This window comes from Chelonia mydas, chromosome 4 (genome assembly GCF_015237465.2).
Source record: "Chelonia mydas isolate rCheMyd1 chromosome 4, rCheMyd1.pri.v2, whole genome shotgun sequence".
Classification (NCBI taxonomy): domain Eukaryota; kingdom Metazoa; phylum Chordata; order Testudines; family Cheloniidae; genus Chelonia; species Chelonia mydas.
In genome coordinates this window covers 18840544-18860103 of record NC_057852.1, presented here as the reverse complement: position 1 = coordinate 18860103, position 19560 = coordinate 18840544, and the positions used below count along the sequence as shown (strand labels likewise).

Genomic DNA, 19560 nt, shown 5'->3' with positions numbered 1-19560 from the left:
AGTTGGATCTGGTAACGTCTCCGGAGTGGGGAAGTCTGGCAAGAGGCCAGCAGAGAGACAAAGCAACCACTGGGCATGGAACAGCCTCCAGAAGTAAGCCCTGATAAAAGGGCAGGATTTGAACAGCTAGGGAGAAAGTTCTGGGAGGCACTCAGTGTAGGAACACAGCAGGAGAGGGATAAGTGGTCAAGCCCAAAGAGGGTAGAAATTGGGGAGTTTGTATACTTTTATTTTGGGATTTTTCTAAGAGGATTCAGGGGATGAAGAGAGTGGGAAGCCCAGAGAGAAGGCTGTGAGGACCACGGGGTCTAGAGGTGAGGCTGAAGACCCTTTAGTGAGGACACTAGGCTGTTTTCTATTGGACTTTGTTGCCCCAGAAGGATGGACTTAAATCATGACCTGGCTGGAGAGCTGGGCCATGGGAAAAGGCAGACCACTGTAAAACCAGAGCAGATGTCAGCGGGAGGGCACCAGATGGGGATAGAGCCGCTACACCATGCCTGGCCATGAGGGGATGCTCCGATGGCAAGTTGACCCCTTTCACACCAGGAAACAGAGATTTAAGGTAAATGCCCATGAAGCCTTAACTCCGCCCTCTTTGAAAAATGCCCCAGCTTGCCCATAACATGCATACCCTCACTCTGCCTTTTCACTGTAATGGACAGGTGCTGTCTGCATTTGCCCTACCCTCAAACCCTGAGATCACTTCTCTGACAGAATAGCATATTTGTAAAATATAACAGCCACTTCATATCCTTTTACAAACCCTCCACACTTGCACACAAGCTACCAAAGAGGCTGTGTCCGGGACACACAAGGTTTTGCAGTGATGTAATCTTAGTTAAATAAGAGTCTTAATTAGGGTGGAGTGTCACAGACCCTGTACCTGAACTGCTCTCAGTGGTGGTACTTGTCAAGAATTAAAATAAGTGTCTTTTCCTGTTCCATATTTTAAAAACAGTATTTACCAATACAATTTTGCTACTGCTAATCCTTGATTAAATGTGAGACCTTTCCCAATTCTAACATTATAGGATGGTGCTATATGTATATACTGTATGCAGGACTAACTTATGCCATACTGTAACCGTTGCTACTCCTGGTATAGATGTGGCTACTCTGGAGCTATTGATTAGAGGACAGACCTTTTCCCAGGTTACTAAAGGTGACATGGTTACATCCACTAGCTCATAGCTAAGTGTTGTACTTACACCTGGTATGCCCTTAACATATGCTCCTTTTAGATATATATTGTTTTCTAGTGTTCTAGTGTCAGTTATATATCAGTTCATGCATTAAACTCAATACTGTCCATGTTTTAATTATTAATCTTCCTCAGATTCTGTGTACTGCCATCTGGGGACGAGATCATATTGCTTTGAAGATAATACCAGTGTACCAAAAGGTGCCCTTACAGTGGGTTGCTGCCATTGGCTCCAGACCATAGTTACTGCAGTGTTAGAGGTCACCACTTGGAGCTTTACACCAAAATCTGTTTTCTTAGCTTCCTTCACACGATACAAACACTGGAGCTTGTGAGTCTGCATTTAATTAGCCTGGTGCCTCCTGAACAGGGTGACCAGATGTCCTGATTTTATAGGGACAGTCCTGATATTTGGGGCTTTTTCTTATATAGGTGCCTATTACCACCCACACTCTGTCCCAATTTTTCATACTTGCTATCTGGTCACCCTACTCCCGGACCAACTGTCAGGACATCAAGGCTGCTACAGAAGAAGAATAAAGCTTTCATCTACGTGGTGCTGAGAGCCGGTTTTTGGCTTGGGTCTCCTCTGAGGATTTTGTATTGTTGCTGAGTACCTGTCAAGACATGTCCCTTTTCTGGTTCAACACTGTGAGACTTGACATCAGATGAATCCGATGAAGTGTGTTCTAGTCCACAAAAGCTTATGCCCAAATAAATTTGTTAGTCTCTAAAGTGCCACAAGGACTCCTTGTTGTTTTTGCTGATACAGACTAACAGGGCTACCCCTCTGAAACCTATGACTGTGAAATTGACCAAAATGAACCGTGAATTTGGATGGGTTCCTCTTATAGCAGTTGCTGTCTTTTGTGCATGTACTCGTGACCCCCCCACGTGATAACCTCATGACCCCCCTGAAGGGTCATGACCCCCAGTTTGAAAATACCTGTCCTATAGGTTAGTATATCAATGTTTTGCCATGGCCCTCTTGTGGTTAAGGCTCTGCGGATGTAACCCATGCACCTCTTATGTATGTAAATTCGTTGCCATGACACTCTTGTGGTTGGACTCATGTTCCTGTTGTTAGAATTTACTCTTGAACACTCTATTTTTAACTCCCCAACACTTGAAGTTTTCCACTGGGCTGTTTGTTTGTTTAAAGTTTCTGTTCAAAGGCCTCAAGCCTTGTGCTAACTATGCTAAAATGATGAAATTAATGTCTTACAGGTTACAGACAGTACCGGGTTCACAATGGTGCAGTGGCGCTGGGCCCACACTGGGAAGGGGCCCTGGCACCTGCCTCGAGGCCCTACTCCCCACTTCACCCATGATCTGCCCTGAGGCCCCACTCTCGCTCAGCCTCTTCCCCCTGAGGTTCTGCCTGCCGCTCACTCCTCTTTGCTCCCTCCTGAGTCCTCTCTGCACCCTCCCCCCATGCGAGCATTGGGCGGGGCCTCGGGGCAATGAGGCCAAGCAGGGGCAGGGCATCAAGGCGGAGTGTGGATGGGGCCTTGGGGGGAAGAGGCTGAGTGGGGGTGGAGTGCAGGCAGAGCGGAGGCAGGGCCCACAAAAGATTAATCCGGCCCTGGATACAGGCCTGTAGGTTCCTTGCATTACTGCTAAATATAATAAAGTCAGAATGCAATGAAGGCAAGGCAGTGAATATAATAAAGCTAGTCCTATGAGCTACAACTCTCCTATCAGAGATCTGGTTCCACTGTGGAATCTAAACTTAGTTTTACCCCACCTACTGAGTCTTCCTTTTGATCCTATGGCAATTTGTTCCACATCGCACCGTTCTACAAAGACTGCATTTTTTTAAAGCTTTTATATCAGCTGGGATAGTGTCTGAGATGCAAGCACTATTGGTGGAACCTCCATTTGCAATTTTTCACAAGAATAAAGTCTTTTTGAGGCCATATCCCAAATTTATGTCAAAAGTAATTTCATTTGAAACAAGCTGTTCATTTGTAGCTTTTTTTTCCAAAGCCTCATTGTAACCAAGGTGAGAGGAGACTGCACTCCAGGGATGTGTATAGGGCCCTGTTTTTCTATATTCATAAAACCAAACCATGTAAATAGGTTACTTTTAAATAATACAATAAGGGAAATTATAATAAAGGTTAGGCATATAACTCAAACAGTGTTTATTAGGAGTTTTAAAAGGCAATTGCTGAAGGAGTTGTGTGTAAAGAGGAAACTTTATTTGTGGTCCAGAATTAAAGAAGGCGGCTTTGGATTCTTTGACCATGGGATGGTGTTCCATGAAGGAGGAGTGCTGGGCAGAGACGGGCTCCATCTTATGAGGAGAGGGAAGAGCATCTTTGCGAGCAGGCTGGCTAACCTAGTGAGGAGGGCTTTAAATTAGGTTCACCGGGGGAAGGAGACCACAGCCCTGAGGTAAGTGGGAAAGCGGGATACCGGGAGGAAGCACAGGCAGGAACGTCTGTGAGGGGAGGGCTCCTGCCTCATACTGAGAATGAGGGGTGATCAGCAGGTTATCTCAAGTGCTTATATATGAATGCACAAAGCCTTGGAAACAAGCAGGGAGAACTGGAGGTCCTGGTGTTGTCAAGGAATTAAGACATGATTGGAATAACAGAGACTTGGTGGGATAACTCACATGACTGGAGTACTGTCATGGATGGTTATAAACTGTCCAGGAAGGACAGGCAGGGCAGAAAAGGTGGGGGAGTAGCACTGTATGTAAGGGAGCAGTATGACTGCTCAGAGCTTCAGTACGAAACTGCCGAAAAACCTGAGTGTCTCTGGATTCAGTTTAGAAGTGTGAGCAACAAGAGTGATGTAGTGGTGGGAGTCTGCTATAGACCACCGGCCCAGGGGGATGAGGTGGATGAGGCTTTCTTCCAGCAACTCGCAGAAGCTACTAGATCGCACGCCCTGGTTCTCATGGGTGACTTTAATTTTCCTGATATCTGCTGGGAGAGCAATACAGCGGTGCATAGACAATCCAGGAAGTTTTTGGAAAGCGTAGGGGACAATTTCCTGGTGCAAGTGCTAGGTGAGCCAACTAGGGGGGGAGCTTTTCTTGACCTGCTGCTCACAAACAGGGAAGAATTAGTGGGGGAAGCAAAAGTGGAGGGCTATCTGGGAGGCAGCGACCATGAGTTGGTTGAGTTCAGGATCCTGACACAGGGAAGAAAGGTAAGCAGCAGGATACGGACCCTGGACTTCAGGAAAGCAGACTTCGACTCCCTCAGGGAACGGATGGGTAGGATCCCCTGGGGGACTAACATGAAGGGGAAAGGAGACCAGGAGAGCTGGCTGTATTTCAAGGAATCCCTGTTGAGGTTACAGGGACAAACCATCCCGATGAGTCGAAAGAATAGTAAATATGGCAGGCGACCAGCTTGGCTTACCGGTGAAATCCTAGCGGATCTTGAACATAAAAAAGAAGCTTACAAGAAGTGGAAGGTTGGACATATGACCAGGGAAGAGTATAAAAATACTGCTCGGGCATGTAGGAATGAAATCAGGAGGGCCAAATCGCACCTGGAGCTGCAGCTAGCAAGAGATGTCAAGAGTAACAAGAAGGGTTTCTTCAGATATGTTGGCAACAAGAAGAAAGCCAAGGAAAGTGTGGGCCCCTTACTGAATGAGGGAGGCAACCTAGTGACAGAGGATGTGGAAAAAGCTAATGTGCTCAATGCTTTTTTTGCCTCTGTCTTCACTAACAAGGACAGCTCCCAGGCTGCTGCGCTGGGCATCACAACATGGGGAGTAGATGGCCAGCCCTCTGTGGAGAAAGAGGTGGTTAGGGACTATTTAGAAAAGCTGGACGAGCACAAGTCCATGGGGCCGAACGAGTTGCATCCGAGAGTGCTAAAGGAATTGGCGGCTGTGATTGCAGAGCCATTGGCCATTATCTTTGAAAACTTGTGGCGAACGGGGGAAGTCCTAGATGACTGGAAAAAGGCTAATGTAGTGCCCATCTTTAAAAAAGGGAAGAAGGAGGATCCTGGGAACTACAGGCCAGTCAGCCTCACCTCAGTCCCCGGAAAAATCATGGAGCAGGTCCTCAGAGAATCAATCCTGAAGCACTTACATGAGAGGAAAGTGATCAGGAACAGTCAGCATGGATTCACCAAGGGTAGGTCATGCCTGACTAATCTAACCGCCTTCTATGATGAGATTACTGGTTCTGTGGATGAAGGGAAAGCAGTGGATGTATTGTTTCTTGACTTTAGCAAAGCTTTTGACACAGTCTCCCACAGTATTCTTGTCAGCAAGTTAAAGAAGTATGGGCTGGATGAATGCACTATAAGGTGGGTAGAAAGTTGGCTAGATTGTCGGGCTCAACGGGTAGTGATCAATGGCTCCATGTCTAGTTGGCAGCCGGTGTCAAGTGGAGTGTCCCAGGGGTCGGTCCTGGGGCCAGTTTTGTTCAATATCTTCATAAATGATCTGGAGGATGGTGTGGATTGTACTCTCAGCAAATTTGCGGATGATACTAAACTGGGAGGAGTGGTAGATACGCTGGAGGGCAGGGATAGGATACAGAGGGACCTATCCAAATTGGAGGATTGGGCCAAAAGAAATCTGATGAGGTTCAATAAGGATAAGTGCAGGGTCCTGCACTTAGGACGGAAGAACCCAATGCACAGCTACAGACTAGGGATTGAATGGCTAGGCAGCAGTTCTGCGGAAAAGGACCTAGGGGTGACAGTGGACGAGAAGCTGGATATGAGTCAGCAGTGTGCCCTTGTTGCCAAGAAGACCAATGGCATTTTGGGATGTATAAGTAGGGGCATAGCGAGCAGATCGAGGGACGTGATCGTTCCCCTCTATTCGACATTGGTGAGGCCTCATCTGGAGTACTGTGTCCAGTTTTGGGCCCCACACTACAAGAAGGATGTGGATAAATTGGAGAGAGTCCAGCGAAGGGCAACAAAAATGATTAGGGGTCTGGAACACATGACTTATGAGGAGAGGCTGAGGGAACTGGGATTGTTTAGTCTGCAGAAGAGAAGAATGAGGGGGGATTTGATAGCTGCTTTCAACTACCTGAGAGGTGGTTCCAGAGAGGATGGTTCTAGACTATTCTCAGTGGTAGAAGAGGACAGGACAAGGAGTAATGGTCTCAAGTTGCAGTGGGGGAGGTTTAGGTTGGATATTAGGAAAAACTTTTTCACTAGGAGGGTGGTGAAACACTGGAATGTGTTACCTAGGGAGGTGGTAGAATCTCCTTCCTTAGAAGTTTTTAAGGTCAGGCTTGACAAAGCCCTGGCTGGGATGATTTAATTGGGGATTGGTCCTGCTTTGAGCAGGGGGTTGGACTAGATGACCTCCTGAGGTCCCTTCCAACCCTGATATTCTATGATTCTAAAAAACAAAGAAAGCTAATGCTAAAAAGAAAAAAGGAGTTTGAGAAAGAAATCACATGCTTGTTCCTTTTAATTGTTTTACCTTTAATCTACGTTCTAACATGCGACAATGAATAATTCCATAAAAGACCATGCGGTTAGAAAAACCTTCAGATTGGGTAAGAAAAACATCTGTAATTTAATATGTGAGATATGAGTCTGGAAAAGGTCACATAGTCAAAGAATACCTTCTGATTGGTTCACGTGATGTGGCTTGCTTTATCTTAAGCTCCCAGAAGAGAGGTTTTTGCCACTTGGCTGATATGGTGATGCTTTGTGGTAAGACTCTTTTTGCTCTGCTCTTTTTTACTTTCTGTGCTTTTAAAAAAACTTTCTTAGAGATCCCTGAAAGATGGCTATACACCAGCACCTTCCTTGCAAAATATAAGTAATTTAAGGTTATATTTTCTCTCTTTATCACTAATAATTAGCAGCCTTTGGGCAGTTCTTTAATAGCCTTTATTTAGAAATGTACTACCTGCATAAAACCTAATTTTCTCTAAAAATGAGGAAATGCATGATTACTATAGAAATCTAATAACACTTCTCCTTTATTCCTCTGTCATTAATACTTTGTACATTTGTTTAACAGACTTTAGAAGTGTGTTAACTGCATATCAGGCATATTTCCTTCTTAAAATGAGGGAAATGTAGGATAAGACATAGATAACTCGTCTTTATTCCTCCATTCTTAATACATTTGATGGTTATTTAATGCCTTTTTTTAGAAATGTACTAAAGGGATTCAGGCATTGCAACATTGAGCCTTGCAATGACTTACCTTTAGGCACCTAGCCACCCAGTGGAATCCACTGCCCTGCATTAGATGCTAGGCTCCCTATACAATGCATAGGGAGCGTTAGGCACCTAAGAATGGGATCTACGAAAGCCAGAATGCTGAGTGGGGAGCTGCCTAATCTAGGTAATGGGAAATACTGAGAAGAGTGGGGAGGCCTAGGCTCTTAGATCCCTTTGAAGAGTGGGGCTTAAGTCCAGGCTAGACAGAGACAGTTCCATTTGTTCTGGATTCACAGCCATGAACCATCTCTTGGAACTAGGTGCCTAACCCATTTCTGATAAGAAATGGAGTTGGCGGTGCCCCCTCAGGAACTTTTAGCCCATTGGTTAGAGCAGTGGTTCTCAACCAGAGGTACGTGTACCCCTGGGGGTACTCAGAGGTCTTCCAGTGAGTACTCAAATCATCTAGATCAGTGTTTCTCAACCTGGGGGTTGCACCGCCGAGAGGGGTGTCAAGGGATAGGTTTAGGGGGGTCGCAAGTGGAGGGCCGGCATAAAGAGGTGGCAAGCAGGGAATTGCCCAGGATTTCATGACACAGGGGGCCCCGTGAAGCTAAGTTACATGCTTCAGCCCCACTGCCTGGGACCTTGGGCTTCAGACAAGGCTCACAAGTGAAAGACAGGCTGAAGTATCACACTGAAATGTAAGTACAATATTTATACACACATTGACTTATTTTATAATGATATGGTAAAAATGAGAAAGTCAGCCATGTTTCAGTCATAGTGCACTGTGACACTTCTGCATTTTTTGTGTCTGATTTTGTAAGCAAGTAGTTTTTAAGTGGCAAAGAGTCCTGTGGCACCTTAGACTAACAGACGGATTGGAGCATAAGCTTTCATGGGTGAATACCCACTTTGTCAGAAGTTACATATAGCTAATAGATATTAATAGATATCATCAATGTCTTTCTTCTTTTATATCCAACTATAATTTAAGATAAGATAAATAATAGCCAATAAATCAAATAATTTGGGGGTTTTTCTTTCATTTTTTAAAAGAGTTTTGGTAGGGAGCACAGAAAACTAAAAATACAAATCTCTATTATGGAAGATTCCACGGTTGGGAGTGTCTCGTGTTAAGTGTGCAAAAGTGTCACTTGCAAAATGCAGATGCGCAATCCAATCTGTTCTAGTCTCACAATAAACTGTTCCAATGTGTCAAGATTTTGGACACTATTGTTTTGACACCAATGAATGTTGAGTTGACTTGTTATTGATTTACTGAAATCATTCTTTCATTATCAAAGAAAGGGGACATTATAATAATTGATAGTGGCTCATCTGGAAATAAAAGCAAGGGGTCACGATAGAGGTCTTAAGTTTAAACAGCCCATATTGATCATTATTAGTTTCCTTTCCCTATGAATAAAGACTGATAGGCGCTGATTCAAAGAAGCACTTAAGGTCAGATTTTAAAGGTGTTTAGGCACCTGAAGATGCAGATAGGTGCCCAGTGGGATTTTCAAAAGTGTCAAGTGCCTAATTGCCAATGACCGCAATGGGAGTTGGGCATTAGGCGCCTATCTGTGTCTTTAAGGGCCAAAATACCTTTAAAATCTGTCCCTAAGCCCATGCTTAACTTTAAACACTTGCTGAAGTTGCATTGAAGTCAGTCCTTAGGGTGGATCAGCTGGATCATATATTCACCCACAAAAGCTTATGCGCCAATACATCTGTTAGCCTAAATAGGATCTGGGTGCCTGGGCTGTGAATTCCCCGAGGCAGCAGGATGCCTGAACATTAAGTATTTCAACAATGAGTGTTGCAGCACCAAAGTCCCCCTCATGAATCTTGCCCATTGTTCTCTGAAAATATCTGACAAGCTGTTTACTGCTGCCAGAATAATTCTTGACTTTGACAAATCATCAGTGAAGTCAAAGGAAGTTTGCCTGAGGGAAGGACTGAGTGAGATCTCAGAATTGGGCTGAGGGTTAGCTGCAGAAGGAAAATCCTTATTTGGGGGCTAATCTCTGGTCTCAGGGTGGTCTCTTGGAGAACAGCAGCAACAGGGAGATTTCCATTTCTGCGATAACATCCATAGTGTGTTGTGTTGTGATGTTCTCAGATCACACAAACTAAGTAGGCTCAGAGTAGGTCAGAACTCACCTGGGAGAGGGCCAAGGAACCATTAGGTGTTGCTGGAAGATATGTTGTTGCCATCCCGTTAGTGGCACTCTTTCCTTTGAATCAGGAATGAACTATGCCCCAAAGTGATGTTAAGGAGAAATGTGCTTTTGAATGAAAATTTACACCCTCTCATAACCTGGACTTAAGAAAATGGGCTAAATTCATCCCTGGTCCAACTCCATTGACAACAATTTGGCCTCCTGTGTCCACCAAAATTATCCAGTTATCATATGGACAGCATTTCTTCCAATGAAGTGAGAAACATGGTGCCATATCACAAAGAAATATGAGTAACATTCCTAACCAACTTGCAAAACTGTTCCTTTTCTTGTTCTCCTTTGAGAATGTAAACTTCTGAACTCAGCTGGTGAAACTAGACATGGCCTCTCCCCAAGTCATCGTTGTACAGCCCCAACTTACTGTGGCTAATGCACCAAGTAGCTTGTGGCAGACCGGGTTGATGGATTGCTGCAGTGACTGTGGAGTCTGTAAGTGGATAGTCAAATATTGTATTTTTGTTTTGGCTTCAGGTGTCTTGATGTTTGGCTTAATATTATATCTCCAGTCTTTTACTGGGTCTGACTTTAAACGGGGGATGGAGGAATCCCGTTTGTTTATTTTATATTGATTTAAAGGAGTGGCTTGTAGTTGTATTTCCTGTATCCACTCTGAGAGCCAGTCACTAGTTGGCTACATCACCCACTCGTTCTCACACAAAGCAACTACTTGTACTCCAGTCCCACATAAAGAAAGTTAATCCGGATCTGCTGAGGGTCATAGCTCCAGAAAGGAGTGTGTTTACAGCCGGATAACTGACATGGGTTAGCCATCTTGCTGTAAAATCCTAGTGGAGGCAAAGTGCTCATGTAGCTTTTAGTGGTGTATCTGCACAAGTTCAACTCTATCTCCCCCACCTGCGGTTCACCTCGCTTAGTTACATCATGGTAAAAACTACAATGCCTCGCCTCCACTAGAATTTTACAGTGAGACAATTAAAGCGTGTGTGTGCAAATTTACTATAAAAACACACCTTTTTTGGCAGTGAAAAAATGGCCTTCATTCATTATGAGGGGGAGGGAGAGAAGAGTTGCCTATTAAAGCCTCACAAGACATCACTATATAGGTCTTTCAATGACCTTCCCCTACTTTGCACTAGCTCTGGCCCATTGGCACGTCCCTAACTTTCTCCTTCTGATTTTCTAGCCATTTCTACATCTCTCCTAAAAGTGGTGGTGAAAGGTAACTGTCTGCATGAATGAAGGGGAGAACATTGAGTGAGCCTCATTTGTTTGTCTTTATCCAGGCCTATGTGGAGCATTCTGTTTCTGTTGTCTTGAATGTCAAGTAGCAAGTGACATGAATGAATGCTGCTGTTGTGGCGGAAGCGTTGCCATGAGGACTCTCTACCGGACAAGATACGGAATCCCTGTTAGTTACTATTTAATAATATTTTGCTTTGCTCATGCTCAAAGAACAGCCCTTAAAGCAACATGTCATTGATCTAAGCAGATCAGTTGGCTACATTTTCATTAGCCAGCTTCCACCCAGTGTGATTCCTCCCCATCTGAACATGGCTGCTAGGAGTCTTCCCTTATGATTTGAGGGCACTGTGGTCTAGAAATTAGCAGAGGATTGGTCATTTGAAGACTTTGGTTCTACTTGCAACTGCCACCGACTCACTGTGTAACCTTGCACAAGTCCCTTAGCTCTTCTTTCCTTTGTTGTCCCCATCTGTAAAATAGATCATTCCTTTGGTACTGTTGTAAAGGACTTTGAGATAATTTCATGAAAAGTAGAAGTGCAATTATCCGTTATTAATTGATGCCCCTTTAAAGCAGAGATTTGCTATGTACCTGAGATAGAGAACCCCCTCTGATGAGGCATTGGTTACATTTAAATATCCATCTAAATTAAATGAATATTGGATAATTTCTAATGCAGACATTGTACATAATACTAACCTGATAATCAACCGCCATTTAGACCAAACTACTGTTCTAAATCTTGGCTCTTACTCCCTCAGCATGAATCTCTTTGCCAAGGGTTCTCCTGATGAGCTGAAAAGGTGTTGCAGAATGTAGACAGAATTCTAAATGTGTGGTTCAATCAACAAGGCGGTTGTGTATGTGTTTTTTCAAGCTACAATATTGTAGTTTCTGGAGTTAACTCCTTCTGTGCCAAAGCACAAATAAAAGAAAAGCCTAAGAAATGAAAAAACAAGATTAGATAACATATGAAAATTAAATGAATAGATCACACTGAATTGGGATGTGTTACGAACACAAGAGAGGAATAATATGAAGGGACTGAGGAAGGTTAGAACTGTGGCCATGAAATTATAAAATGAGATTCAGCCTAATGTCCCTAGGGGAAAAAAAATTGCAAACGTGTACATGTTCTGTGGGTGGAAAGACATGGAAAGGAATGTCACTGAAATGCTTCAGGGTGATACTGATCACGAAATTACACGTATGATTACACATTCAATAGAGCAATAATAACACAAAGCCAAGGAGGTTTGGGGGATCTATACAGAAATGTTATAGGCTAATTAAAAACAAACAAACCAAACCTCAGCTTCTATTTAGGCACCTAAATGATTTTCCAAAGGGCTCAACAGTAGCTTCAAAACCTGGTCACTTCACTTAGGAGCTAAGATCTTTTAAAAATGTAGAGCTATGTCAGAGCAGGAAGGCAATAATTTCTCTATCTAGAACATATTTTTTTCCTTGCTAGATCTTCAATACCTGAAGGATGCAGGTGAATTGGAAGGAAATTAGAGAAGAGCAGTGAAACTAATTTGGAGCATGGAGGCATTGACCGTTAAGGAAAATTCAGAGCTAAATATGTACAGTTTTTGACAGTCAGTGGGGGCTATAACTGCAAAGACCTGAAAGGTATAGGGCAGTGTGTTAAGGAGTGGTGTGAGGACTAGTAAAAGGATGAAGTTAAGAAAAGGAATAGTTTGGCTGAATATCAGAAACTACATCCTAACCCTAAATGCAAAAAACTGTTTACCCGTTGAAAAATTCCACCACTGGAAACATTTAAAATGGAAACTGGCCAGAACCCCAGAGGTTACTCTATAAGGAACAATCCTGCACAGGTAGGCGGACTTGATCTAGCAGAGTTTCCAATCTCTAGTCTCAGTCTGGTTTCCATCTGCTAAAGCATGGTTGTTATTGGGCAAACACCACCCATTAGATAACTCTGCTTCCTAATTTGTGTAAATAAAGTCTTTGGTGTCTTAGGAGGTAACCTGCTACCAGCACCCTGTCTCTCTGCCTCCTACAGCAAGTAATTGGACATACTTTTTTGTTGGGGGTGTGTGTGTGGAAAGGGAGGGGCTTACTGGGGTAAAAAGCAGGGCTATGGACTAGATAACCAAATAGGGTTTGATATCTTTTAATTTCTATGAATCTGGGATAAAAATCCTTTGATAAAAGAAGTTTAACTAAAATGTATCTCCCCATCCCCCTTTCCCCATAATGGCCCTGTCATCCCAGTCAAAGGCAGCACTGAAAGCCTATATTCTAGTCTGAGTTTAAATCCATTCAATATGATAAAGTCAATGAAAAGTTAGATGTACATCTTAAGTTGACAGACTTTAATATGTTTTCTTTTTAAACAGGGATCCATCTGCTCTGATTTCTGCATTATCCTGTGGTGTCCTGTGTGTTCTGTTTGTCAAATAAAGAGAGATATTAACAAAAGGAAAAAATTAAGGCTATTCTAATAAGGTTTGTCACTTACTTAATACATATTTGTAAGTGTTTGATAAATCAAGAGGCTTCTCTGATGTGATGTATCAATTAGTTCTGGGACAAATGGTAGAGGTGATGGAAAATGCAATCAATGAACAGATTTGTATCTAATACAGAAGGGAGATCCTGCTTTACCCACCCTTTATGTTACTAACTGAAGCTGTCTTGGGCCCCCAAGTTGGCCATCTATAATATTCATTTAGGGAAGCAGCAGATAAGCCTTTTACTTGACTCTGTGTTAGAGAACCACAGCAGTAAGTAGGGCTCTACCAAATTCACGGTCCATTTTGGACAATTTCACGGGCATAAGATTTTAAAAATCATAAAATTTTATGATTTCAGCTATTTAAATCTGAAATTTCACTGTGTTGTCCTGACCCAAAGAAGGGGTCCCAAGGTTATTGTAGGGAGTTTGTGGTACTCCTACCCTTGCTTCTGTGCTGGTGGTGGCGCTGTCTTCAAACCTGGGCAAATGGAGAGTGGTGGCTGCCGGCGGCTGCACGGTATGGTATTGCCACCCTTACTTCTGTGCTGCTTCCTGCAGAACTGGGCCCTCAGTGACCAGCCGCTACTCTCCGGCCACCCAACTCTGAAGGCAGCAGCACAGAAGTAAGAGAGGCCTGGTATGGTATGGCCACCCTTACTTTTGCACTGCTGCTGGTGGGGCATTGCCTTCAGAGCTGGGCGCGTGGCCAACAGCTGCCACCCTCTGGCTGTCCAGCTCTGAAGGCAGTGCAGAAGTAAGGGTGGCAATACCATGACCACCCCCCTCAGCCCCAAAATAACCTTGTGAACACCCCCGAAATTCCCTTTTTGGTCAGGACCACCAATTTGAGAAATGCTGGCCTCCCAGTGCAATAGGTATAGTATCGGGTAAAAGCACACAAAAGACCAGATTTCATGGTCCATGACGTGTTTTTCATGGCAGTGAATTTGGTAGGGCCCTAGTAATAACGAGTGAGAGTTACCTTAGTGACACAAGCCAGTTTAAAAGGAAAAGTATCATCACGAGTATGGGCAAAGTGCCTGATAGGGAATGCAAGGCCAGAAAGCAGCAAAGACCATCTGTTAGTGGGGGAGAGCCCTGTTGGTAAACCACAGGTAGCAGGTGGGCATTCCACATTAGGTGCACTTGAAATTCTGCCGTGGGACAGAAATGTGAAGGGCAGGGCTGGCCTCAGGGGAAATGGCATCCTGGGCAAACTTGTATTATGGTGCCACTAGCCCCCACTGCCTTCCCGGGTGCCACACCCATCTCCTCTGCTCCCCGGGCTCCCCACCCCCGCATCACTTCTGGACCCCCCACCATACCCCCATCTCTCCTGGCCCCTGCTACCTCCCCCCCACCTTCACCCCTGGATCAGCCACTAGAAGTGCACATTTTACCACTTTAGGGAGGGGATGAACACTGATTGGACAATGAGATTGTCAATCAGCATGGCCTCTGGAACAGAGTGCATCCAGGAAGACGGAATGTTTGGCATGTGCTCAATAAGCTGCTCCCCTCCCCACCCCCGCAGTTGCGGGATGCTGTAGCACAAATGCCCCATTGCCCCAAGCTCCCTTCCATGGTCTCTCGTCCCAGGCCTGCCCTGCTACTTGCCTCTTGACCACACCACCCCCCGACCATGGCGTTCTGGGCAGTCACCCACATCACCCACCCATAAGGCTGGCTCTGGCAAAAGGAACAGAGCATGTCAAATGCAAACAGGAATGGGGCCAGTGGGTGTTTGCCGCAGGGAACCCACATGGCTCTACTGTTGAGTGAGCTGCGGAGGAAAGCAACTGCCACATCCCCTAGTCTGCCTTCCAAGAATTAGACAGCTAGACCTGCTCTAGTAGTGCCCTTGCAGTTGCATTGCAATAGGTGGGGGTGAACAGCCATTCCGTCATCTCCTCTGTGTAGTCTCACACCTGTAAAAGGGATTTGTTTGCTAGGACTTTACTGACTTGTTCAGGATTAGGCTTTTGGTGTATCTTTGTGGGATATTACCATGTAGCAGAACTTTACATGATTGTGATTCTTGTGTTTGCACAAAGCTAAATCGTGTCGACTATGGAGAAAGTGTAGTTCCTGGGTGGCATTTTCAAAAGCACCTAGTGCTGAGCTAAATCTTCTCTCATTAGTGTCAGGGGAAAAATTCCCCTTGACTTCAGTGAAATAAATTAAGCCAATGCTGGGAGCTTTTAAAAAGTGCTCCCAAACTGTAGGCAAATACTTGTTCACCTTTTACTGGAAAAAGAAAAGACATGAAGGAGGTCTGAATTTCAGAGGCGCAGTGGAAAACAAAAGGAAAAGGCTTAGTTCTTCTGTTTGATTTATTCTTTTTTCCATTCATACTCAGAGCCAAATCCTGTCCTCATAACTCTCCAGCCTCCTTCATTTGAGGCGGATTCATTAAAATATACAGGTCTGCACTACAAGCAATGATAAGCAATCAAGCAGCGTAAGACTTAATTAAATTTCAGGAGAGTGTGTTAACAAAACCAATGGTATTATTAATCTCATCTTTGAGTGAAACTCTTCTCTCCGCTATTTCAGGTGTTCCTGTGCTTCTTGATTGTGTGTCGTACAGCCTCCATATACAAGAGTCTTCCCACCGCCTGCTGTACTTACAGTTCAAGAAAGTGCTGTATGCATTTTAATTTGATTGTTGCAAAGCACAACTTAGCTGAAAAAAGTCAAAGGAAAGAAACATCCTCAATTTTATCTTTGCATGTATGTGTGTTAACTTTCACTACTGCTTCTCAAGTACCACTGTATGTACTAAGCTGTCTTGCCTTGATTATCATACACATTGTAAGGAGATTGATCACTTTAGATAAGCTATTACCAGCAGGAGAGTGGGGTGGGGGGAGAAAACCTTTTGAAGTGATAAACACCCATTTTTTCATGGTCTGTGGGTATAAAAACATCCTCACTGCATTTTCCACTTTAATGCATCCGATGAAGTGAGCTGTAGCTCACGAAAGCTTATGCTCAAATAAATTGGTTAGTCTCTCAGGTGCCACAAGTACTCCTTTTCTTTTTGCAAATACAGACTAACACGGCTGCTACTCTGAAACTTGAAAAGAGTATTCTCCTGTTCTTAATATCATGCTAATGCTCGTATACTCTAGGCCTATTGTATTCTCTCATCGCTATTTCTGCTGCCATCCTATAAGAACACAAGACAGAATAAATGCCGATTGTTAACTTATTTTTCTGTTCCTTGAATCGTCAGACAATGGTGTTTTTCTTCCAGGATGTAGTAGATGTCTAAACTGTAAATCCAATACAGGAAACTTGGAAGATTAGAATTATACTGCAGTTTACATACACTGAAACTCAAACTGCTAGCAAGTGAAGTACTACAAGTGATCGTTTAAACAAAGGCATCATAGGATTGAATCTAGTTGGCTCATTCTTTTTTTCTTTTTATTGGAATAATTACAACTCGTAGGAACATAGAACATTTTCACAACAGCCAGTGGAAAGTGACAAGTCCACAAAGCAGTTTAGTAAACAGGATGTGCAGCAAAAATCTATCTTGTTAGCAGGTTTTACTTCTTCCTGTACTTTTAAACCACAACTTTCAAAACAGCAAAGCAGTGATACCATGCCGAGTATTCTGACAAGTGACTGATTAATCAAATCATTATTTGGTTTATGTAGTTGTGACTGGTGTCCCATTGGGCCACGCTGAGAATGCCAGCACAGGGCAGACTGCAAGAACTGGGACGGACAATCCCCAAGATTGGTGATTTATTCTGTAATTAGATTCCCCAAGCCAGTAACAAAACAACTCCTCTAATACCACACTGGTTAACCAGAAGACAAATACTGTCCCGTTTAGGCAATCCAGTGAGGGGTTATTGAAAACCGTATTCACCATACTTATAGTTCTACCAATCCCAAAGGACCAGACCCATTGCCCATCAGATCAATGAATATTTCAGATCTCACCAAAATACACGCTTACAGCCAATTCTTATTAATTAAATCTAAGATCTATTAAGAAAAAAAGAGTTAAAAGCTCAATATACATACAAATGTGTATATAATCCTTCTTTATGGAATCAATTTAAAAGGTTACAGTCCAATAGATAGTCCAGGTGCAGAGTTTGTTCACATTCTTCCATGAGAATTCCAGGGTAAATCCAGAGTAAATCTGGAGACCTCAGTCTTGTGGCTTTAGACTTTCCCCATCAAAGTTTAAGCAGATCTGAGATGAAAAGGATCAGGCCCAAAGCTTCCTTTAAAGTTGAAGCAGGTGAGGTGGTGACAGGTAATTCCACCACGTGGGCTTTGATGAAAGCAAGCTGACCATTTGATCTCCATTCAATAGGTCCTTTCTCAAACAATACATTAAACAATAACCATTCAAATTACTAAAATAGTGCACGGGTAGTTCACTATGTGGCATTACAAGTTTCAAAGAGAAATGAGGACAATAATATTATTATACCACAAGCCCCATCTCTGTAGAATACAGTCATGAAGCGTTATGAGACAGGAACAGAATTTTAGTATCTACAGGTTAATTAGATCACATTGTTAAACTTCTAACAAGATACGTGTAAACACAGACAAATTCACTTAACATTTATTCTTAATTCTCTAACAATACAGGCAAACATGTTAAAGATTCAAGTCTACTTAACATGGCTTCGATAACTATCTACAAGGAATGGCTAGGGTTGCCAACTTTCTAATGGCACAAAACCAAATATCCCTGCCCCGCCCCTTCTCTGAGGCCCCACCTCTTTCCCCTCCATCACTCACTTTCATTTGGCTGGGGCAGGGTTTGGAGTGCAGGAGGGGGTGTGGACTGTGGCTGGGGGTGTTGGCTCTGGGATGAGGGGTTTTGGGTGAAGGAGGGGGCTCAGGGCAGGGGGTTGAGGTGTTGGGGGGGTGCAGGCTCCAGGAGGGAGTTTGGGTTTGGGAGGGCTACAGGCTGGGGCGGGGGTTTGGGCTGCAGGAGGAGTTTCGGGCTGTGGGGTCCCGATGGCGCTTTATCGTGGCTCCCAGGAAGCAGCCACCAGGTCTCTGCAGCCCCTAGGTGAATGGATGGCTCCACCCCCCACAGCTCCCATTGGTCTTCGTTCCTGGACAATGGGAGCTGCAGAGCTGGCACTGGGACGGGGCAGCATGTGGAGCCTCAGAAGGACCTGGCGGCCACTTCCAGGAGCCACACAGAGCTAGGGCAGGCAGGGAGCCTGCCTTAGCTCTGGGTCCCTGCTGGGCTGACGACTGGACTTCTAACAAAAAATGGTCACCTGGCAACCCTAGGAATGGCCCTATTTGCCATTTCGGTATCCTGTTGATACGTCCTTAAGAGTTGCTTTGAGGTCACCGAGCCTGCTGGTTCCTTAACGCTCCCCAGTAGTAGATCCTCATTTTAAAATATAATTTGATCATGCTGTAGAGAACAGCTCAACCAATTAATTTTGAATTGCACTATGAAAAAATGAGGGACAACCTTATTTTCTAAATGCACCGTTCCATCAATTGGATCGATAAATCCATTCATGTGACCCTCATTTATTATCTGAGAAGCTATGTGGTCTGTCTGCAAATCAGGAATTAGAGAGACAGATCTGAGAAATTATAGTCATTTTGTTTTCAATATATTTATGAAGCTGTTAAAGTATCCCCAACCCTTACACACCTCCCCCCCAATTTATTGTTTAAGAATCTGCATCACTGCCACCAAAGCTCTCGTCAAAGATAACCAGATGGACTCCCTTTGGCATCAGTTGATGCTACTGCGTAATCCGCTTCCTCTTGTTGCTGCTGAGCGAAGATAAGTGCTCTCCCTCACTCCCCACCCCTCAAAATGGGCTCAATGTTTTGCCTTCTGAACATGTTGACCTCATGATAGTCTTTCAGTCTCCTACAGACACCTTACTTGCAGTACAGAACCTTGAACAGGAACCTCTAGTCTTTGAAAACTGTGCTATAGTATGAAACAACTGATGTAATAGAACCTCGGAGTGAGTTACGAACACCAGAGTTCTGAACTGACCAGTCAACCACACATCTCATTGGGAACTGGAAGTACACAATCAGGCAGCAGCAAGATTAAAAAGCAAAAAAGCAAATACAGTACAGGACTGTGTTAAAAGTAAACTATTAAAAAAATAAAGGGAAAGCAGCATTTTTCTTCTGCATAGTGAAGTTTCAAAGCTGTATTAAGTCAATGTTCATTTGTAAACATTTGAAAGACCAACCATAATGTTTTGCTCAGCATTACAAACATTTCAGAGTTACAAACAACTTCCATGCCTAAGGTGTTCG

At 43.8% G+C, this 19560-nt stretch overlaps 1 long non-coding RNA gene across 1 annotated transcript; it reads left to right on the top strand.

Moving 5' to 3' along the window:
- The first annotated feature begins 6724 nt into the window (after positions 1-6724).
- On the top strand, positions 6725-16480 carry LOC114020796. Its single transcript, XR_005225063.2, has 6 exons — positions 6725-6867; positions 10820-10944; positions 12253-12622; positions 13148-13256; positions 15626-15727; positions 15823-16480. It is a non-coding gene; the product is annotated as an uncharacterized LOC114020796 (long non-coding RNA).
- The last annotated feature ends 3080 nt before the right edge of the window (positions 16481-19560 follow it).